Below are 23,626 nucleotides of genomic sequence, written 5' to 3' on the forward strand. Positions count from 1 at the left end.
TATGACTTTTCAGTAATAGCTCTTCTAATGTCAGCCATTCTGTTTAAACTGTTCAATTTTCAACAGAATTAAAGATCTATGCAGTATATTCTACCTCCTGCAGACTGCAGTTGTTAAAAGAAAATAAATCACTTAAACAGGGTCATGAGCAACAAAGGCCAACGTGGGTTCAAAGTTTACAGGTCTCTGCATTTATCAGGTAGAAATATGCTACATTTCACTATTTCATAAAATACCCTTTTATGAAAAAGCTATCAATCTTTGCATGGCCTACTAAAACTGATTTCTCAAATGAAAGAAATGAATGATGACGCCAAATCAAAAAATCGTTTATGAGTTTATATTTTTGCAAGACCACCATGACTTTCACATACGTTTTCAATTTTGGTAAGGATGTGATTATCATGTGGATATGTTTTACTCCCACCATTTGTACTAAGGGATCTGTCAGAACTGTGTACCCTTCCTTGAGCAGTTCAGGATTTGTTCAGATTTTTTCATTAATCTATAGTGGGTTTTATCCAGTGATTGTTATCATTTCTGTACATTATCCACTGGTTTATGGGTTATATATAGATATGTATAAAATCACATCTATCATGTGCAAATTCACATTTAAACTGAGACTGCATTTAAATGACTTTGTTATTTCTCAGAGGTTTCTAACATTTCTGTGGAATGATTTTCGCATGATTCCTGTCGCACACTCTACAAAACATCATCTTCCTTACAGATTTTTAGTTATCCTTCTGGTCTTTCCTTATCTTTGCTATGCTTCCTCCAGGAGTCTCCAAGCTCTTTAACCAAAATGACAATTATGATACTTAAAACCAGTACCTTTATATTTCAGATATTGCAGTGTGTGGTGGTTTGGGGCGGGAACAGTATAAGAAATTATTTCTTATCTGGTAATGACAATACAACGACCAACATGCTGCACTGGAATAAGGAAAATTGATTTCTGTTCTGGGTAAACGCTGTGGTCTCCCTTTGGGTCTGCACAAACCAAATGAGCTTTGGCCTTTCCAGGTCTCCAGTGAAAACAAGCACAAACAAATGAATACGATTTATTAAGTATCAGTCTCATAAGAAGAAGAATGCATGGGGAAGTTATTCCAAACTTTTGAGAAAGAACTTGATGCTTGGGTTTTTAAGGGGAGAATTTTGCTCCTTTTGCTATGGAGTTCATTTTGGAAAAAATGTCATCCTTGCACTGTTTTTTAGGCATTTCATTTTTTTCCAGTTTATTTAGGAATTATCTTTTTTTAACCATCTCTGATTCAGTGATGAAAATGCAAAGTTAAAGAATGTTCTGTGCTTCCTTTGTAACTGAGAAATTATACTTTTGGTCAAATAGGGCATGCTATCTAAACATGTATTTATTCCTAGCAACTTTCTCTAGTCCCTCCTAGGGAAAAAAAAAAAAAAAAAAAAGACAAACCCATGAAAAGAATGGAGTTTAGCTTTAATTCTTGGGAAAACCCTTCTGCCAAGTCGCACACAGAGTGTTTGGTGTGGAGTTGCACTGTGGCTGGCATTGCTTTCCTGTAACCTGTGTTGTGGTGGGTCCTTTAACAGCCTGTTCCTGGGTGAAACACAGCTCCAAAGACTCTGGAAAACCTTACAAACAGAGAAAACAGAAACATCTTTCAATGAGCACTTTGCATTACAAACTAAACATTGTCTCAAAACAAAGTCTAGCCTGTCTGATTAGACCAAAAAGTAAAAAAAACATTATATTAATCTGGTGATGATCTTAGAGAAAATGTTGCTGTTAGAGCAGGCAAGACAGGAAGTTCTGGATTTTATTTCTTTTTTAAATGAATTTCAGAAGAATGGTACTTACAAGAAATTTGAGGGCTTCTGTCAATGTGCTCCTCAAAGCATCCTGAAAAAAAAATTCACAAAACTCTGTAACACCTCCCTCAGGTGCCAGAATAATTCCCCCAAATCCACAAACTGGCTCAGGAGAGCTCAGTGTGCTTTGCCTTCACATCTCTGTACAGAACCCTGTGGTTCTCACAGTCAAGGGCTCGTGGCTGATTCATGAATTAAAAATGCTCCAAGTAGCTGGAAAAATCTGAGGCTGTGTGCATAAAATGTAAAGAGCTCGTTACCCTGCTTGAGAAGTTGTTCATCACTTAATGGATTCTCTACCTGAGGAAAAGCAGATCAAGAGCTCGGCAGCTTTAGGTGTCAAAAAGGCAGTTTCCATTCTAAGTGGAATGGAAGTGTTATCTTAAAAGTATCTTAGAAGCACTTTCCCTCCCTTTGACCCATATAAAATCTGTGGAAACCTTATTAAAAGTCCAAGATATAGCAATATTTTTTTCAAATGGCTAAGATAGTCAAATTCCATTCTGGTGACCGTCTCCACTGTAAACACAGTGTGTAATCTTAAATTTGAAGAGGAAGTCTCCAAAGAAAACTTTATTAATGTGTTCTGTAAGTGCCTGCAGTTTTGCAAGTGCATTAGGATGGTCACACAGGAGTGTGTCATGATGTGTCATGTAGTTTGGTATGCTGCATCTGATCCTGGCTGTTGGGGGATCACTTGGAGGATGATGGATGGAGCTCCAAAACAGCCTGTCAGAACAACTTGTCCAGGAAAGGCAGGGGAAGAGGAGTGGAAAGGTTCTTCATTGTCTCTTCTCAGCCACTGTTTGACATGCCATGAAATGTAAGCATAATTTCCTTCTCTAATAGAACATTGAATGTTTTTATAATCTGTCATTGATTACCGAAGTGTAATCGTAAGAGGTCTGTAGCTGACCCATTGAATCACACTGTTTTTATAGTGTTTTCAATTACAATTTTATTAAAGAGTGAGAGATGTTCTGTGAGGAGTATTGAGAGACATCCATTCCAAAATGAGTGGGAAGCTTGTCTTTGCAGTGTTTTAAGTTCCACTTCCAGCCCTAGTAAAGCCAGGGATTCCAGCAGTTAATGATGTGCTGTTACACTTCAGTTTCATTAGAAGTCAGGTATAACTCAGACTAAATATTGAGTGCCTGTTTTCTCTGTGTGCCTCTGCTGAATACCCCCTTGGTCAACAATGGTTCTCTTCATGCTTGTCTCTGCTCGTGAAGAGATCTTTTCAGGCTTCCAGTCATTTCTCTGTGGCTCTGCCCCTCTTTGTGCTAAAGGCCCCAGAAGTTGTCTCAAGGTTTTGAAGGATATACCCCTCTCTAAGGTACCCCGAGTACAGTGTGCTACTATTGTATGAAACGCTCACAAGAGAGCAGAGGGATCTCTGAACCTGAATCTGCTCTAAACCAGGGCAGCTTTCTGCTGCTGGAGAATCCACCTCTCACTAGGAGCTACACTACCATTGTATTCTCCCTTGCTCTTTAATTCTAAAAGCACAGTGATACGTGATATGTATTTCTCCTGCTCTGTCCTCAAGGACATACTAATGTGCTGCTGGGCTGGAAATACTTTCTTTAAAAGTACTCAAATGCTGGAAAGCTATTTTTTCAGGAGAGCTGCAACTTGAGAACATCTTTTCTTAGGGAAAAGAATGGTTCAGAAAATTCTTAACCATTTAAATGCACTGTGAGGTTTGTAATTAAACTTTAAGTTACAATAAATATATGACCCATGTATTTCAAATAGGTAATGTATAATTATATTTTTTATCTTCATTTTCTGAAGAGTTAATTTTTGTGATAAATCTCTTTTTTTTAATGAGCTATGTCTTGCTTACATGACTTGGGAATAGGCACTACTCTTCATAGTCTTCTTTTTTTTTAAGTTTACTGTATCCTGTTGTCCTTCTTGTCTAAGAAATACCTTCAGGAAACCATGAGGATCATGGAATCAGGCAACCACAAAATCATCTTCAAGGAAGCTTTGCTTACTTCTTGCTGCTGCTGAATTTGATATTGTTCATAGCATGGCTAGATGCTGAGGAGTGATACTGGACAGTTTCAGTTTTGTTCCAATTGACATTTTCCTTTCAAATCTCATATTCCTGATATTGGCATTTTGAAAAGCGAGCATTTCTCTGAATAGCCATGGTCAGGGGTAATTTGCACTGATGAGTACCTTTGAATGTAAATAACACAGAGAGGGATGTTCTTACAAACTCAGAACTCTGCACTCAAAGAGAGCTTTAATAGAAACAGCTTTTTTTTTAAAAAAAAATTTCCTCCTGTTAGCATTTGGCTGGATTTTCTGTCAGTTGCCTGGTGTATTGGTGGAGTTCTACATTTGGTCTCCCACTTTCCAAATCATCAAGAAAACTCTCTGCTTAAAGAGCAATTATGGGGCTGTGCATGTTCAGTCACCCGGTGGGTTTGAGCGAGAGTCATCAGTTATGTCGCAGCGTGTGTTAGTTTTGTAAGTGTCGTGTGAAGGCTGACAGAGATCACATTTCTGTGTTTTGCTGCTCGGTCCAGCCCATAACCTCCAGAGGTAATGGATCTCTGCAGAACCTCTCTGGAGCAGGTCACCAAACAGTGCAGGATTTCAAGAGCTGATGCACTTTTATTGCTCCAATATCCTTGTCATGGAGGTGATGGGGTTTGGGCTGCGGTTTCAGGTGTCAGCGTGGTTTTACATCTAAGGCTGAGCCCTTTTGGTAAGCTGGATACATTTCTTTTTTTTTTTAAAGAGCTTTTTCTTTTGTTCTTAGAGATGAATTGCTTCTAAGTAATAGGCTTCTGAGTGTACAGATTCATAAATGCTATAGTGGGCAGACTAAATGCCTGTACATGCAGAACAGCTGGATTCCAGCACTGGCAATGCTGTAACAGAGGACTCCAGGTCTGAGAAACTCCTGTGAGAAGCATGAGGAATTTATCAGGGCATGGCTCAATTGCAAATTATATGAATTTGCTGAAGAGAATGACAGCTACAACCAGCCACAACCCTGGGCCAACCACAGACTGATCATGCTGTTGGCAAAGTCACATTTTCTCTGAAGGTATGTTGTGAGAACTGTGGTTGCTGTGTTTTACTCTTGGAACTTACAAGTGCTTGCTAAATGGATGGGGTCTCTGACCACTGAAGACCCAATGTAGCATTATAAAAACCAGAATAATCCAGCCAACTGGATGAAATCCTCTAAAAAGTCTGTTTATTACTAAAAAAATTCACATGGTTATTTTTCCTCCCCCTTTTTAAAAAATGAACATGATAGAGGCCTGGGATTTGCAGGGAAGCTTTGAAGTCCTGGAATGTGTTTTATTACATGTGTGTTCTACAGCTCTTTATGCATGCATTTCTCTATTCATTTCTAGTGCAGCAGAGGGCAAGTCTCACCCCACTCTTCCAGTTACAGCAGTTCAGTTCCAATCTCAGCAGTGATAGTCAGGCTCCCTCTGACAGCTCTGGGATTTACATTTGCATGGATGTTCTGGCATGATCTGGGAGTGATACCAGGCTTCACAGCAAGCACTGTGCTAAGTAATCACAGTCTTCCATGGCTCCTTGGGCCCACTGAGGTCCAAGCTTAGAAGCCCTGGCCTTCCCACCAGGAGAGTAACCCCTGCATCAATTTAACATTTCACCAATGACTTTGATTTCGAGGCTTCCTCTTTGCTGTGTTTCTGCATGGATTTCCAGATGCAGTAGCTCCGTTATCCTGACAGATTTTTATTGTCATATCTGTGCTTTGTTTGTTGCAAAGTGAAAGACTGGACCCTCAAGGGCTGTGTGCTGGGTGTACGAGTCTCCAGACTATTCAGCAGGAATATTTATGCATAGTTCTTTCACTGGGAATAAACATTTATGGCAGCACTGAAACACCTATCATAACAGTTTGAAGTATGACAAAATTTGAAAGGTTGGGATCTGGACCCAAATACTTGGAAATACTTGAAGGTTATTTTCTTTTGAATTGTTTTTTAATAATTTTTGTTGGAAAGAATTTTTTTTTTTCTGTGCACTGTAGTAAGGTGAGGCCTATAAAAACTTGCTTCCCTATTTTCCTGTTAAATGTGCATGTTAAGGGTTTTTAGTGGCACTGAGTCTATTTTGTGTTCTTTAGAAAATAAGACATGAGGACTTTTAAAAGCTGTTGTTTTTCTTGACTTCACCTTCATTAATCTTATTTAGTTTCTGTAAGAGGCTATTTCGTGAGCTCCACCGATGGGTAATGTTTTCTTTTCCAAAGTTCATGATTCTTCTATTCAAATCACTAATTTTCACTGTTACACTCCAGTGGTTTAGTGCTTCCCAGGCCTCCAGGAATGAGTTTAATTAGCAATGCTGAATAAATTCTGAGACATGATTCATCTTTCTTGTCACTCAGATCTAACTAACGAAATTGCAATTTAAAGATGTGCTTAAAAGCCCTGTGAGAATAGCTTCTCCTGCCCAACTGGGAAAAGACTCAGATGTCAAGTTGGAAATGAGGATTTCACCTGGCTGCCTGTTTTCAATTTAGCTAAAAGATACAGGATTCAGTCATATGTCCTTAAAGTCCCTGGTATATTGTTTTAAAAATACTGAGCTATGAGCTGTACTTGGCACATACATTCCAAATTAAAGCTCTGCATTTGGGCTTTTTTAGATGAAGTAATTGACTTGACAAATTTCAAAACTATCCTAGATTTAATTTTTAATGTGATTTAATTTGTCTCCATATTTTAATATTTTGAACCCAAAATACAGATGAGAAAATGTCATTCTCCAGTGATCCTAACTGTTGCAGTGCAGAAATCCAAATTTTGCTATGTCCTTTTCTCTGAAGCAGGAGAAGGTGGATTTCTGAGACACAGTGTCACGAGGGGAAAGCAGGGAATGCAGGAAGGGAAAGGAGTGAACTCCCAAAGTGATGTTTAGATTTAAACCCTTGTTCTGGCATGTCCCAGGAGGCACTGCCAGCAGCATGGAGAGCAATAGGATTTTGCCAGGCTCTGTGTCCTTCTGTGCACAAGGATCAGCATTTTACACCATCAATGGATGATAGCTCTTCCTCCAAACACCTGTGGGAAGATTTAAATGTCGTTTTCCAGAATTTATAAAAATGGATCAAAAGAGTAACTTGCCTTAGGAGAGCTGTAAAGCCAAATGAAGCTGAACTGCCTAAATTCAAGGTTTAATTCTCAAACTACTTGCTCTACTCCAGCACGTGGAGCACTGTGAATAAAAAATATGGATTGTTTAGCACCTTTCCTATGTAGGCACAAAGAATTTAAGGACAAATTGTGGCTGTAGCCAGTTCCCTGGATTTTGTCAGATTCAGACAGATCCTGAATGTTATGTTAAGGTAACCTTAAAAGAATCCCCATGCTATTAATTTTCTATTTATTGCAGTTACACTGACCCTAATGAATTTTTTAAAATTAATTTGACAGATGTCACAAATATTTTCAATGCAGTTTAACATCATTAAATATAACCTTTCCTAGAAAAAAGGTTGTATGAAATGAATGTATGGTGAGTGCCAGTGCTGGATGCTGGAAAGTCATGGGTGTCACAAAGGACTTAAAACACAAAAAGTTAGGGAGTAATGTTTATGGGGCAACTTTACAAGGTTCTCCCTCCCATGCCTCATCAGTGCATCTCACCTAGAAACACAAGCTCCTCTAAAAAGGAATCTGTATATTAGTTTAGCATTTAGCTGTTGTGTATAGCTGATCATGCCTTCAGAACCAAATTCAGTGACCTTAGGAACTTTTTTTCAGATTTTAATATTTTTTTTTAATTTCTGTTACTTTGCTGACCTGTAAAAGCTAACAGGGCTAAATGGAGCCTCTGAAAAGGAAGGGTTATTCCACTTCCTTGGAGACATGATCTTGTTTTATGTGAAGCTTGCACAGTTTTTTTTGCACCTGGTGGACCTAGTTCTGCTTGGAAGAATGACAAAAAAATAAATCATAGTTCCTTACCTTGCATGTGAACTTGTGGAACAGTGCAAATACATAGTTATAATCCAGGCCATCTGAAATATAAAATGAATGATTTGAGGACTGGATTCTACTGGATTCCAATACTTTTATAAACTTTAGAGCATTGGTAGTGTCCCCAACTGGAATATAAATAAAGCAAACCCTTCCAAAGGTTTATAGGACTGTACTTGGTGCTCTCTTACTGCCCTAATTTATGATTGTTGGAAATTCACAAGCTGTGAAATGTGTTGGTCACAGAGCTGATGGCAATAACTTCAGAATATGAATGAGAGCATCTGGGTTGCTATTTACCTTTGTTTCACGAAGTCAGCTTTTTATCTTTGCATCATTTAACCCCAGAAATATGGCTGGGTTAGACAGGCATGTGGAGCCTTCCATGGAACAGAAGATTTGCTTTCTCTAACTTCAGTAGTTTCTTCTGTGAAAAAAAATCTACCTTTTTCTTTACCACCTTTGGCTGCTCCTCTATAGGAATACAAGGCAAATAAAGGTAAATAAAAATAAGCAGTAGCTTTCCTCTGTAAAAGCAAAAAGGTGATAAGACCCAGAAATTCTTTATTTTATGTTCACTTTATAGTGGCTTGGGTAAGCTGAAGGCCCAGGCAGCAAGCCTGCATGGCACTCAAATCTCATTTAAACCCCACTTTGCAGACTTTCATTAGTGCATATAAATTTTGCTTGGCTTTAGTTACAGATTAATTTCCCCGTGCCTAACTTTCATGCTTTGGAGTTTCACTTTCCATATTTGTTAAATGGTGGAGAAATGGTTTAGCTTTCTCAAATATTTATCAATTGCCATAAGGTTTTCTTGGGCAGAAAATTATGTTATTGAGTCTTGCTATTGTTCACCAAAAATGGGAATCTGCTGGAGATTGTTACTGTGAGCTAAAATTTCTTTTGTGTTTGATGTCCAGAATTTTGAGACTAAATCAGAGATACCTTGGTGTAATTTAATGGTCTGAGCTATGTGGGAGTTCAAACCAGGTAATGACTCTGGCTGCTTCAAATCTATGCCCCACTAAGTGTTTTTTTTTTTTACCAGAAGAAGAGGAAACCTTAATTTCTATGGCAATTGATGAATCTGAATCAAGGCACTGATACTTTGTGATAGCCAAACCAGGATCATTCTTTTATTGTGCTGTGACTGGATATGGCATCGCAGCCTGCATTTGTTTGCAAACTTCTCAATACTTTTCTGAATTGATGGGTTGGTACAAACAAAACTTACAGGTTGTCACCATATCTTATTTTCTGGCCTTACCTGATTTGTAAGCTTATCTCAGCAGAGCTGAGATAGTAGAAGATATTATTTGTGATTAATGCCCTTGCTTGACTTCACCTGTATTTTTGGATACAATTTTCTGTTTGAGTAGTACTTTTACTGCCTCCAGGCCCCTTGGTACAACACATACATATAAAGCACCATATAGACTGGCCAGCTCTAAAGAAACAGACTGAGGACAAAAAAGATAGAAATAAGATTTTCTTGGAAGAGTGAAGGAGTTTTGCATCCAGTGAAGCATGAAACTCTTTCCTTTCACTTCCAGATGGGTTCTGTCTCATGACCAGCAGAGAAACCATCTTCCTCCTTCTTTTCTGAGCAGCAAGAGCTCTACAGCCAGGAAACAGCAGTGAGCCAGGGCTTGAAAGGCTTGGATCAAAGGAGATATGTTCACCTCTGGTGCCTTAACCTAGCTTTGGGCTCAGGCTGTTGGTCAAGCTGGAGAGAGGTCTTGGACGAGATCATGCCAAAGCACTCGGTGAGTGCAGATGGTGTCACCAAACTGGGGCTCCTGGTGGGGTAATCAAGGGAGAGGACATCACAATTGGTGCTTTAGTGTTTGAGTGCTTTAGTGTTTCTAGTGCCTCAAAGAACAGCCCCTGAGCATGAATGCAGAGGTAACCCATCAGCTGTGTTGTGCTGCAAGCTGCCCTTCTGCTGGGGCTGTCCAGCCCTGGCCATGGGGGTGGATTTTCACAGGTGACCACTACAGATCTCTGCTTTGTGGACAAAATTTTGAAATGAAGAGGAAGGAGGGAGCTGGTGCAGCCTGGAACTCCTCATTCTTTCACTTCGAGCATGCAAGTTAGTTGTTCTGTGTTTACTTCAGACTGAACAAAAAGAGTTTCAAAAAGAGCTCATTACTTGTTTATGTGTCTCTAATGCATTTTGAAGAGCTTATTTACAGAGGTGTCAGTTTGACATTGATAATTTATCATACTAAAATGGCAATGAGTTCCTTTGGAAAGCTAGCCTTGCTCTCATGCATACCTTCTCTCTCTTATTGAGGTTTGTTTATTTTACACTCCTCTTTTGAGGTTTTGGGTCAAGCCACGTGCTGGAGCTTCCTTTCTGCAGTTTAGATGTTGAAAAGCTCTTAGATCAACAATGTGAGAGGAACTATACAAATATTTTCAAGTGTCCTGAATGGCAGATGGTTTTGAAGAAGGTGTAATATTAAAGATCATAGGTAGAGCATTTGTTCTCTCCAAGCAGAGTGCAGATATCGTGTGATATGTCATTGTTTTATCAAGCTTGATTTGATGTGGAGATAGCTGAAATACCTCTGCAATGTGCTGCTGCTAAGGATGTGTGTAGTGTGTATATATATATATTTGTCTTAACCTTTTTGAAATTATCAATTGACAGTGTTCTGTAGCTTTTTTTTTGCAGCCTGTAAATGGTTATCGTTCTACCTTCTTTTCTTGGCTGAGAAATTTTTTGTCTGTCACAGGACATCATACTCCAGTGGCCTATAATAAATATCTTATTATTTATATATTGCATTAAAATTGCTGAATTCCTTTTCTTTTACATGTTGAGACTTTAATTCTACATAGGCTTCACAGCTTATGTTCATGATCAGAGCATACCTTTTCCAACCAGGGTACACTTTCTTTTCAGGGTTTCTGTTTTCAAGAATTTTAAAAATGAGTATTTTACTCAGCTGGTGGTTGGGTGATTCTAACTTAGTGTTTCATTACTGCATTATGTTTTTATTTCCTCTGCTGGATGCTAGAACTGGAGTTGCAGAGAAATTAAACCAAGATTCTCTGTCATTTACTGTACGATTAATCTTCTAATCAACATAGGTAATGTATTTCTAATTTGGATCCCTGTTCACTTGTTTTACCACTGAAAGGAAGAATCCACAAGAGATGCTCGGGTTCATGTCAGTGTTTTCTTCTTCTAAGGTTTCCACAGCCCACTTGGTGGTCCCTGACCATCACTTATGGTTCAAGAGTCTTTCCAAACCCAGTGACCTTAGGTAGTTGCAAAAAATCCATTCCAGAGCCTGGAGTCCCACTGGGCCTCTGCTGGTGGAGGAGTGGAGGATACCACGCTGAGTCCCAGCCCTTTTCCTCAGGGCAATATCTGTAAAAACAAATGCAATCTAAGCAAACATTCGATTAATTTTGATCTCATTGTCAACTTCATTGTGCCTGGTTTGGCTGTGTCTGCTTGCAACAGTGGAGAAGCTTGCCTAATAGTCTTGCAAATGCTGTATTCTGGAAACTTTCTTTTTCTTTCTGGAAACCTTTTCTGGTTACGTGATACCATATGGGCAAGCAAAAGTGATTAATTGTGCACAACTACAATGCCAGCTTTTCCCCCAGGCCTATTATAAAAAAGCCCTGATGTTGCCAGTCATGAAGTCAGTTTCAATCCTAAGCAGATACAATTTTTATTCATTAAATTCATGGTGACATTTACTTGGCAATGAGAAATTTGTGATCAGAACGTTCAAGTTTTAAATTCTTTCCCAGTCAGATGCAAAATGCAGCTGTGGGTTTCTCACAGTGAGGACTGAGCAAACAGTAAGGTCCCAGTGAAAACAATAAGCACAGTGTAATTCAGAATATTTTGATATTTTGCATAGTAGCTTTTGTAAATATCGAAGGATTTTGTCTGCAGTTTAGAGATAACTTCTGTTCAACAACAGCTGCAGCAGAGTGGCTCAGATTATGCAGCTGCCTTGGAAGAGCCTGGACTAAACTCACCCAGTTGTAAGCAGGTTGCAGATTTGTTACCTGGGAGTTGAGAAATGAGCCTGAAAGAGGCAGGAAATTGCTTCAGAGGGGTAACTGAGGTGCAGATAGTCGGGCAGAGAGCTGAGCTGAGCCTGGGAGAGGACTGGCTGTTGAATATTGCATTGGCAGGGATGGGAGCCCAGGGCCTGCAGCTCCTCAGGATTATCAGTCCCAGCAGGCAGGGGTGATTTGTCAGGGTGCAGGCTGGGAGACAGGGAAACCCAAATCCAGCTGCACCGCTTCGAAGCTGTAAATCTGCGAGCACTTTGGGAAAAGGATGGCTCTACTTACAATTAGATTTCTCCAAATAAGAAAATTGTCATGTCTCATCACCAGCCTCGTGCTTTTGGAGACATCTGTGTTTAGCTTACTGCAGATTAAAAAAACAAAAAGGCAACAAAGAAGTAAAATTTTCAATTCCTCCCTGCGAATTTGTTTAGATTAAAAATGAGCAGGCTTTGTATGTAAAAGAAAGGTACAGTCTACCTAAGTTAGAGAAGTGATGAATTATTATCAGAAAGGTTATTTTCATCTCTAGTGGTTGATCTACAAATGGCAAATCCTGTCTTGGAGAAAGTAGTTTATCATGGGCCATAAAGCTGGAATAGCAGTGCTACATTCAGAGTCATGGTTTTATCTTAAAGGGACTTCTTATGATTTGGCTTTATACAGAATCCAATAGGAATAATCACAGCTGTAAGAATGGTTCACAGAAATTTGAATACCAAGTGCATTCTAATATGATTTGGCTTTATACAGAAGCCAATAGGAATAATCACATCTGTAAGAATGGCTCACAGAAATTAGAATACCAAGTGTAAGCCATATTTTCATATGTCGTGCTGGTGACAATAGCATAAAACAACATTTAAAGATAAGTATTTGAGACTTCAGGTTGTAGAGTTGTATATTACACAAACTGGATTTTTGGATGCTCTATTTTTTACCTCTTGTCACAGCTCCTGAGGTCCCACTGTGGTGGACTGAATGTGTTCCTGAATTAGCCACAGTAGCATTTATTAGATTATGTGTAAGGATTCTTTTAGAAAGTTCCTCAAATACCTTGAGAAGGTGTGTTTTACTTAAAAACCAGGAAGGGACTCATACATATGACTTCAACACCTTTTAAAATCCAAACTGTTCATAGACAAATGATCTTTATCCGTTCAGGATTTACCTGGGTTAGTTTAAAAGGATCAGCTTCTGTCTGTGTTATTCAAAGGACTGTATCACTAAGGTTTAAATTAGATTTTTGAGAATGCAGTGTGTTAGATATTTGAAAATGCAGTGTGGTAGATATTTGGGGATGCAGTGTGTTAATTATTTGGGAATGCAGTGTGTTAGATATCTGGGAATGCAGTGTGTTAGATATTTGGGGATGCAGTGTGTTAGATATCTGGGGATGCAGTGTGTTAGATATTTGGGGATGCAGTGTATTTGATATTTGGGGATGCAGTGTATTTGATATTTGGGGATGCAGTGTGTTAGATATTTGGGGATGCAGTGTATTTGATATTTGGGGATGCAGTGTATTTGATATTTGGGGATGCAGTGTGTTAGATATTTGAAAATGCAGTGTGTTAGATATTTGGGGATGCAGTGTATTGTGCACACCCCCAACCCACTCCCTGTGTTTTTGGGCTAAGAATAAAGGGCGTAGATTCTCTTAAAACACAAATTTGGGAGTGTTTTCCTCAACACTTGCACATCTCCAGACTGTAAACTGTTTAGACGGCCTTTCAGATTTTATTTGCAAACCATGGAGAGTACAGCAGAAGCAGCCATACATGGTCCCTGAGTTATTCATGTTCTCACTTACTAAACAACACTACCTAAAGCAGGGAGATAGGAGCTTAATTTGGAAAGATGTTTGTCCTGCAGCACACTCTGTCCATACCCCAGCAGAGGCACAGAAACAGGCCATGGCAGATAACAGCTGCCTTTGGTGTCCCCAGAAAACACAGGGACTACAAAAGGAGTTGGTGCTATTTCTGTGGAAACAAAAGATGTACCCTGGAAGAAAATGCCTGTGAAATAACAGTAACAAAAATAGCTTAAAATATACTTAGGAAATGCTGGGCCAGTTCCACGAAGACATAAGTAAACAGAGCTTTAAAAACAAGCAGAGCTGTTTATCAGTGGAGAGATTTTCAAAATGGCATAACTGCAGTCAGCCCTTGCTGTGGTGACACAAAATCCTTTCTCTTGTTTGGACTATGGTCAAACTGATTTAAAAACACATCTTAAATACCTGCTACAATATATTATAATGGGCATATCACCTGGTTGCTTTCAGTCTACTAATTACAAATTTGCCCTCAAAACAACTTTTATTTTCTTTTTCTTTTATTTTAGAGTAAACTAAAAGAGGAAGAGCCCATATGTTTCCACAGGAGGGGTAGCTGTGATCCTCTCTGAGTTCCAGGAGACCAGAGTATTCCTCCTACCAAAGTGAAAGTTCTGTACCCAGTGTGAAAAGGAAAAGCAGCCACCCAGGTCACTGATACCTATTGACCATAGAGTGAATTTTTGAACTGCTCTGTTTTCTTCAGAGCAGGAGGCACTAAAGCAGCTTTTCTAAAATGTTGCATGTGAACAGTTATGCTAAGCTTGAAGGGTGAAACCATTTAACAGGGAAAATAAACAGGTAAGTCTAGAACAAGTAAAACAGTAAACAATTTGTAATACCAGAAGAGCATCCATATAAAGAATTATGCACATATACAAAGGATTTATCACTTACAGCTCACTTTGACTTGGATCCAAGTGAGTATACCATTCCCATCTGAATCTTTCTGTTTAGTTTTGTTTCAAATTCCCTTTTCCAAGCCCTGAACAGTGTATTTGAGATGGCTAGTTTGTTAGTATTTTATCATGAGAGCTAAAATAAATTCTGATTCCTTCCTGTGATGAGAAGGATGTACAGATTTTTTTAAAATTAACTTTTTTGCATACAGCTTTTATCTATTTTCTATTTGATGGACAGTGTGATTAAATGTACAAAAAAATGCCTTCTCTGAACTAACACTTTGGTCTCTTATTGGTTGGACTGGAAATCTTTCATGTGGTGCTTACTCAGATTAGCTTTATCTCTGTGTTGATCAATAGTCCGTCTCTTAAAACTGAAATACCTGGCTGATAACTGTAATCCTGCTTTTTAGCTCTGATAACTCTTTTAAACTCCAGAGCTGAAGCTGCTGGAGAATCTCTCACACACTGCAAAGATTATTTGTAAGATTAAGTTGACCCTGTACACCTTGACTTAGAAAGTTTTATATTCTCTTGTAGAAATACTGAGGAGGTAGTAAAGGAGTTGTTCTAACCTATGTTTGTTGAATGATTTTTGTTAGGAGACAAAATTACAGTCAATGAGGAACATACTTTTTTTTAAATTTAAGCCTTTAACCAATGAGGATGCATGCTCTGGATTTCAAAGGTTTTTAAAATAACAGGTTGTTAAAATATACAACTTTGAAAACACAATCAAGTTCAAAATCTCTTCAGCTCTGTCTACACCCTTTTTTTTTTTCATTTCTCTTTCTATGCTACCAATATGAAAGAGTATTGGTGGCAAACAAGGAATCCAAATTCTGATATAGTCCTGAAGGGAATTCTAGCAGAGATCACTGCTAGAAATTAAAGCTCTGATGATATGACTATCTGCCCAGTACTTCCAAAGAGCTGTACAAAGCAGATACAAAGAAATCAACATATTTATATCATTTCCACATTTCTAAGAGCAATGAGATTAACAACTTAAAAAAAAAAAAAACAACAAAACAACAAAAACCTAACAGTAAGAAATCCCACAAACAATTTTTGTTGTTTCCTCTTGAATTTAGGAGAATGGTCAGCCCCAGCTAACCAGTTCTAGATGAACCTGCTTGAGCAGGAGGCTGGACCAGAGAACCTCCAGATGTCCCTTCTAACTCAACCACCCTGTGATTCTGTGAAGACCAGAATATTACTGGGATGTGAGTTGAAATGTTCTGTATATAAAAACACTCACTCAGTAAAATTTGTTCATTTTTTTACAATGGTTGTAATTCACTTGCCCATTAAGCCTGTATTATCATTTTATATTTGAACACGCAGTGGAAACTTGCCCAAAACAAAGCTGTTGGTTCAGCCTTCCAAAATAAAGAGGTGGGTTTGTTTCTTTTTAAAAATCCATTTATAAATGGCTGTAAAGCATGAAAAAAGTGATTGGCCCAGGGTGTTCTGATGCTGTGTCTGTGCCTCTCCAGTGCTGAGCTGTAGACCAAACACTTGAGTCCTGAGCACGTTGAGTTTTTAGTAAATACTGATCAAAAAAACAATGGGGGAAAACAGCAGGAAAAGGCTAATACATTTATTTTCAGGAAATTTTCTGACCTTGGTTTTGCTAATTGCTAGTTCCAGAAGAAAAACAATTTATTCTTTGATTCTAGGCCTTCACTTTGAAGATTATTGTTAATTGCACATATCAGTCTTTGTTCACTTGTTGATACACACATAAGGTAAAGTTCTTGTTCCTTTAGTATTTCTAAATCCAATTGTCTAACCTTCCACATTCTCATTAAAAGGCTTTGCATGATTTTTTTCCCATGGAAATTCCAACTTGGGTTGGATGGCTCTTCTAAGGCAGGGGTTTATTTTGGTTTGGCATGCAAAATTTAACAAACACATCATAATTTAGTTAAGTGTTTTTAAAGAGATTCAAGATTTTGAATGGATGTGCTTAAATTCCTGAGCTGCTGATATCACTGCTGATACCAGGTGAAATTACTTGAGCTCTGGGGAAGGCCTTTGAATTCAGAGGCTGAGTAAGAGACCAGAATGTAACTTTTTGCAGGGTAAAGGAGCATTTTAAACATCCTACACTGGGATGGCAGCACGAGCAGTATAATAAGCACAGCTTCTTACAGCAGCATGTGCAGAAGCTGTAAATCTGCTGCTGGAGGGCTCAGCAAGGGCTGTGAATTCCAACACTTCTCTGAATTAACTGGAGCAGGGAAGGGATCCTGGCGGTCATGAACCTGTCTCTGTTTCTCCTTGCCACCTCAGAGTCTCCCAGAGCACTCTGGGACAAGCTCTCCCTTGGTCTCTGTTTTCATTTGTCAGGGGAATAAAGGTAAAACTCTATTGAACTCTCAGTCTCAGGTGGGTAATATGTTCCTTTCCTTTTCCTTGTTTGAGAGGGATTTTTTTTTTTTTAATTTAAGTGAGGCATTTGTCCCTCTCCTAAAACTCCAAATGGTTTTTGGGGATGAAGGTGGGGAAAAAAAAATAATGTCCCTATTGCACTGAAGGGTTTTCTCCCTTGAGCATCCCAAAGGCAGGAGACAAAATACAGCAATTCTTTCTGCAAAAAACAAATGCTGACTCTCAGCAGAGCACAATCTTGGCTTCATCCATCAGGAAACTACAAGGAACAGCATGAGGCTTACACAATCACACACACTCCATGCTCTGGGCTTACCTCCTCACACCTCAAATTTGCTGCAAAACTTTCTGTTTGGTTCCCTGCTTGTTTTGTTAACATTTCTGAGAACACCTTTGTTCAGCTTGTGGGATTTCTGTAAAGGTGCTTCAGTTTTGTGAACAGCAGTGCTTAAATTAATGTGAAATTAAATGGAAAAAAGGGTGTTTTACAGTGAGGTATTCTCTCTCTGCTATTGCTCAACAAAGTGAAGTGAGGACTCAGCCTCTGTAGTGATATATAGTGTTTACTTAGTGTCAGATGTAGGTGTGGCTATCAGGGAAAAGGGAAAATTGTTGCAACATATTTTTTCTTTCACAGAGTGCAATTAAGAGTGATATTATTTGTAATTAATTGAGACTGAGATTTCTTCAAAGCTGCTCATCATTAGTTTCTATGTACCCTGCAATGGCTTTTTTTTTTTTCCCTATACTGCTATGGCAGTACAAAGTGATTGGAAAATCCCTGCAGCTGGTAGAGAGGGAAGCAGACACTCCCTAAAATTTCCCTTCTGAGGTTTTATTACTGGTCATGCTCAATAAATGACCTCATCACATAGTGCATATTGTGAGAGGGTTTACTGGGAAGTAGAGGTGCTCTTGGTGGCCTAGAGCTGATTTTGGGGGGATAGAAGTGAGTTAAGCCTTTAGGGTTCCTAAAACTGAGTCTGTGAGAAAGAAGACCAAAATCTTGGAGTGAAAAAGTACTTTAAATCTGTTACTTGTGATGGCAAGGGAGTACTGTGTTTCCAAGACATATTGCAGTGGCAGAATTACAGCACTGCTAAACCCTGAGCATTCTTGCCCCGGGGTAGGAGTCAGGCCTTTTCCACACCAGTGCTGGCTTCTCCCACATCAGCTCGTGGTGGCTGGGACACCCGAGTGGGAAGTGCAGGGTGAGATCCAGTGGGAGATAAAACAAAATTATTATTTGTGTTGGTAATGAGCTGCCTGGTGATGTCTCATGGTAAATATGATTAAGAAAGCACTAAACAGAGTAGCTGTAGCCTGTTCCCTGTTGTTTTGGGTTTCAAAACACTTGTTTTGTGTCTTTGGCAAAAAAAATGGGGGAGTGGTAGTGGCATTGAATGAGAGGGTGAACTTAGCCTGAAGTATAGTTTCCTTTTGCCAAGAGCAAAGAAATTATAAAAACAAATTCTTGGCTGAAAACTTAAAAGGATAGGTTTGGAATGTTATCTTAAAGGACGTTACAATCCTGGAGCTTCCAGTCATACCCCAGATAAAGCACTTTGTTTATACATTACCCCATTTCACATACAATGCTTCTATGGGAGATGGGCTATAAGGATTCATCCTGGGTTTGGAGGACAAAGAGTTTAATAAGATTTTCTTTCTGTAATCTGCTGGTTTCATGCATCACACATATAATCTACGTTTTTGCAGCAAGTACTAGTTAAACTGTTCAAACAGCTTTCATACTGTTGTTCTAGGATTTACTCCCTTTCAGGAAGCCAAGAGAAACTTTAGAAATCCACAGTATTTACATCAGTGTGACCTGGAAAAGAATCCTGGGCAGAGTTTTTAATAACACCTTTACCATCCACTTTAGACTTTAATTTGAGCTTTTATCTTTGTGTTTTGTTTTAAAGAAAATGAGACTGCTGGAGCTGTGAGAATTAAATCGGTGTTGCCATTTCTCTGCTGATAAAGCACATGAAGTTGGACATTTCCAGCAATGTGGGTACCTTCATGACTGAGAGAGCTCAGTTTAAATAAATTTAGCATAATCAGTATATGGATCAGTTTAAATAATGTTTAGCATAACCAGTAGCTACAGAAAAACCTCACTGCCTTACAGCAAGTGTTGCCACCCCTCCTTGTTGTTGAAAACAAACCACAGGGGGCTGAATTTTGGGTTTGTGGGTTTGAGTACCAAAAGAGGGTACAGTTGTGGCTTCCACTGCAGTTGAGAGCAGAACTCCTGTTGTCCACAGTGGCAGCAGGATTTCTCTGTGCAGCAAATCGTGGGAGAGCTGCAGAAGATCTGTAAATGTTTCTGAAATTCAGTACTAACTTTGGTTCTCCTTAGTGCTAAGGAGAAAATTAGCTTTTTGCCTTGAATGCGTGGCATTTTCACTTCCTTTAATTCTGCTTGGTAATTTGCTCTTGCTTGTGCCTGACTTAAGGGCCTACAGAACAGAAGGTGTGGTCTTCTAAAATAAACTTGTGTTGTTTTTGTGGGATCCACTTGATGTTTTGTACTTTTGCTTTAGCAGTAAAAGTGACTTTGCTGACAGCTGGAGTAATTGCTGTGCATGGAATAAAACTGTCTTGGTTTTCTTGCTCTATTTCTAAAATTTAAGTGTATTCTTGCAGATCTAAGCTGAAATACAGAGATAAATTTTTGCTCTATGCCATAAAAATGGTTTATATATTTTTCTGATGCTTGAATGTGCAGAAGACACATGTAATCATTATTGAAAGGTAAAAAAGAGAATGGGGCAGATTTGGAGGCAATTAATTTTATTTTTATATCCCATTCTTTCTCATTGTTCATTATTTATATAAGCTCTACTAGTCCTTTTGCCAGCTCCCCTTAGAATTAATGAGAGCTAGAACAAGTACAAAGAGACTTTTGTAGATGTTTAAAAGATGAAACACTTTTCAGAGGTGACAAAGCTCTAAGTTTAAAATGACTCCTGCTAAGGGGCCATCTACTGGTGCAGCAGGTAGGCACTTGCTCTGAGGGCAAATACCAATAGATAGGTCACAGTATTCATCACAATTTTTGCCTGTTTTCACATTAGAACATTGTTAGAAAACAGGGAGAATTGATTTAAATGCCACTGAAGATTGGGCATTTTCCTAGTGATGAGCTCACTCTTGAATTTGACAAACCACACACTTTGAAGATCACATTGTCCTGTCACTCCTCACCCCTCGCTGGTCATTTTTGCCACGTCATTACAAGCTGGCTACTACAAAAGTCCTATTTTTGATGTTTGCCTTCTTTTTCTCCACTGCTGTGTCAGAAAGGTGAGGGGAGGATCTGTTTTTAATGCAGCACCCTTGAGGCAGATAGTGATGCTATCTATTTAAGCTTTGTGCTGTTTGGCAGAAGGAAGGAGTTCCAAGGATCTTTTGCAGTGGTTCAGTTATTAGCTATAGGATTAGTGGTGTCTCTAACAAGCACCACTGGAAGCAGCTCAGGGGGAGTCTTCCTCAGAAGTTCCTTTGTTCCTTTGTTGTTGGCATCCCTTTGTTCACAACACAGGGAGGTTTCAGCCAAAAGTAGAGGCACAAGAAAAGTCAACGCTTCGTGACTCTTTGGAGAGACAGAAGAATACACAGCAATACAAGGACCTGAGGAGGTTTTTTTGGCTGATCATTACTGATCATACTAAATTGGTATAAAGAACTACATGTGATAAATTTGGCAAAACTTCTGGATTCTGTTTCACTTGGCTGTGGGAGTAGAAAGCCTGAGACAACATCAAGCTACATGTCAGATATGCCCAGTATATTCAGGCTTGCACAGCCAGAAAAAGAAATGTGTGTTTTTAACAGTGGCTTAATTTTTCTGCCCTATGATGCTGGCTGACATTAGAAGCCTTTCAAAGAATCTTTGTTTAATTTCCATTCTTTCATGTAGAGTAGTGTTATTCTGTGAAGCTATCTAGTTGAACCACAATGCATGGGGGATGAATGCTGTTTCCTAGAATGTAGCAAAGCTTGTGATCAGCATAAGTGGAAAAACCCACATTCTTGCTGTTTGCTGGAATGCACAGCTGCATTCTGGGAAGAACCAGCCAGCCCAAAAACCTTCTCCTGTCTTTTCTTCTTCTGCTTGGCCTTGAGTTGGGTGACTACTTTTTGTTTGTGGATTTAGTTTTCATTTTGATTACACCTCTATTGTAGATGTGGTGTTCAGAGTGTAGGTGCTGGGGTTTGGTCAGAGGAAGTGGTTCCTTGCTGGCACTTACTGAGGAACAGGAGAGCAGCATTTCCCCTGTGTGTCAGATCCCTGCCAAGAACAGGTAAAAGCACTTTTAGCTCACTGCTAAAAGCAGCACATGTGAAGTGTCCTCCCTCTGCGCAGGACACGCAAGTTGTGTTCTGCAGTCTGAGATAAACATTGTTTCCTTGGATCAACCCAACAGCTTTGTTGAGAGATAAAATCCTCAGGCTGTTTGTCAAGTTCACAGCTACCAGAAGGATCTGGCTCTGGAAGGAGTGAGGAGCTGCTGTGGGCAGCTGCTGTTCCTTAGTGGATTTTAGTGTGGAGGCTGGCCTGTAGCAGGGGCAGGGGAACAGCAACGTAGGGGAGACAAAAAGGACAAAGAAAATATTTGTAAAAGAGGATTTAGAGCATGACTGAGTGCCACACAGAGACTAAAGGCACAGCACAGGGATCTGAAATCCTGGACAGTTGCTGCTGTTTGCACAAGTCAGTGCTGTCAGGGGAGCTGTAGAATTTTGCTCTGTATCTGCTATCGGTAATTTTTTTCCAAATTTATTCACAAAACTAGAATTAGGGTACAGTAAAAATAATTCATTGTACTGTCATATTTTCCCCTTTAAGCGGATAAAGTTGTCATTCTTTTCAAATTAAAAGAAGAACTCTGAAAAATAAAAAAGGAATCTCTTTTCTAGTGGGCTCTGCTGTCACCCACAGAACTGTAGTTTTCAGTTCCATTGTTTGAGTTGCAGAGGAAAACTTATTTGTCTAAACTGAGGTAATTTTATAGATCCCTAAAATCTGCACTTTCTCTCAGGTCCCTCTCCCCCCAATTTTAAGCATCCAGAGAAAACCTAAAACTGTAAAATAAATCTTCAAATGCTGCAGAAAGCTGAGCATAGCTTTTACTACATACCTCTGCAATTAGAACTAATTTACTGCCCTGGGAGATGGGGGAAATGTGCAAGGTACTCCTTGGGTAAGTAGACCACAGTAAGAAAAGCAGAGCTGTTCTGTGAAAGTTATCTGCTCATATTCAACAATTATCAGGGTCATTCTTACAGCTACATACCGCAGAGCATTAATTAATGGGGCTGCAGCTGGTGGTACCACTTTGGCTGCTTCAGCCCAGCTCTTATTCCATATTTCTCAGGTTCCTATGACCAGTCTTGGACCACATCCCATCGCCTTTTTTTTTTCCCCCAAAGTACAAAAAGTACTTAAGTCTCTACTGGAAAACTGCCAGGCTTTCATAAAAAGAACAGAGCTGTCGTTTCTTTGCTATTTTTATCTCCTCTGCCAAAAAAGACACCATGTTGCATTGGCAGTTGTATATTTTAAATTGCTTTCTCTGTTGAGCTTCTCGGGTCAGACCTCAGGATTTCTGCAGCCAGTGGAGCTCCAGCATCCTGCTGACTGCAGTTCCACTGTGCATCTTGGGGCACTGGATTTTAGGCAATGATTCTCACAACAGCAGGACTGCGCTTCTCAATTTGTCAGGAGGCACAGAAATTGGAAAAAGAGCTGGTGGGGCAGGTGTATGGAGAAAAGCCTGTGATAAAAACCTGTTTCCAGTCACAGTGCCCTTTGCAACAGGAGGGTGCAGTTGTGACTAGGCTTGGCAGAGTGGCAAGATTCCCCTGGAATTCCCTTTCCTGGAGCCTCAAGGACTGGAGTGGGTAGAGTGGTTCTGTCCTCCTATGGTCTGTGTAATTCTGCTGTGGAAACCGAGTCGCTTCATCCCCTCTGTGTCAGGTTTTATTTATTCCTCAGGAGCTTTTGAAGCAGAAACTGTAGGCACAGAGTTTGTGGTGACAGGGAGTGGGGCTGAGCCTCATCCCCAGTGGGTGCAGCTGTGCAGGACGGGTGAATACAATTGAAGGTAAGGAGCCATGGAGTGCCCAGGTGTGCTGAATAACCACACAGGGAGCAGAGGCACACAGGTGCAGTGCATCAGCAGGAGGAGATAAAAGGTTGGGCTGGAGGACAAGAGACACTTGTAGCTTTCTGAAGTGGTGTTGCTCTGTTTGGGTTGGAGCTTTCTGAAATTGTATGGTAACACTCTGAGTATTGTGGCCATCTCAACTGCAACATATACTGTGACAGGAGACAGAAAGGAGGTAAATCTATTTTCATTGCTTTATGTCCTTTCAGCATAGAAGGCAATTCCACACAATTGTAATGGAATTTTAAAGATGGATTTAGCTGCCAAAAGCTTTTAAAAATAAGAATGTATGCAAGCCTAAAACACTTACTTTGTCAATGCTTTTAATTCTGATGAATTGGTGTTTAAGAGTCTGCTTTGGACTGTGAGGGGTAAGATTTCATTGCCAAAATGAACAGTCTGTTCCTGCAA

At 39.5% G+C, this 23,626-nt stretch overlaps 1 protein-coding gene across 6 annotated transcripts in view; it reads left to right on the forward strand.

The window, feature by feature from the left end:
* Positions 1 to 23,626, forward strand: part of WT1 (WT1 transcription factor) — an 81,955-nt gene that overhangs the window by 3,652 nt on the left and 54,677 nt on the right. For 2 of the 6 annotated variants that reach the window (XM_053981520.1, XM_053981519.1), the window contains exons 3-5: positions 14,247 to 14,538; positions 15,290 to 15,327; positions 15,734 to 15,865. The exons of 1 other annotated variant lie outside the window; for it this stretch is intronic. The gene's annotated coding sequence lies outside the window, so the exon portion shown is untranslated. Of the gene's footprint in view, positions 1 to 14,246; positions 14,539 to 15,289; positions 15,328 to 15,733; positions 15,866 to 22,835; positions 22,950 to 23,626 lie in introns of those variants that run through there. 3 more of the 6 variants (XM_053981521.1, XM_053981522.1, XM_053981524.1) reach the window with 3 other exon arrangements.

This window comes from Vidua macroura, chromosome 6, assembly GCF_024509145.1.
Source record: "Vidua macroura isolate BioBank_ID:100142 chromosome 6, ASM2450914v1, whole genome shotgun sequence".
NCBI classification, from domain to species: domain Eukaryota; kingdom Metazoa; phylum Chordata; class Aves; order Passeriformes; family Viduidae; genus Vidua; species Vidua macroura.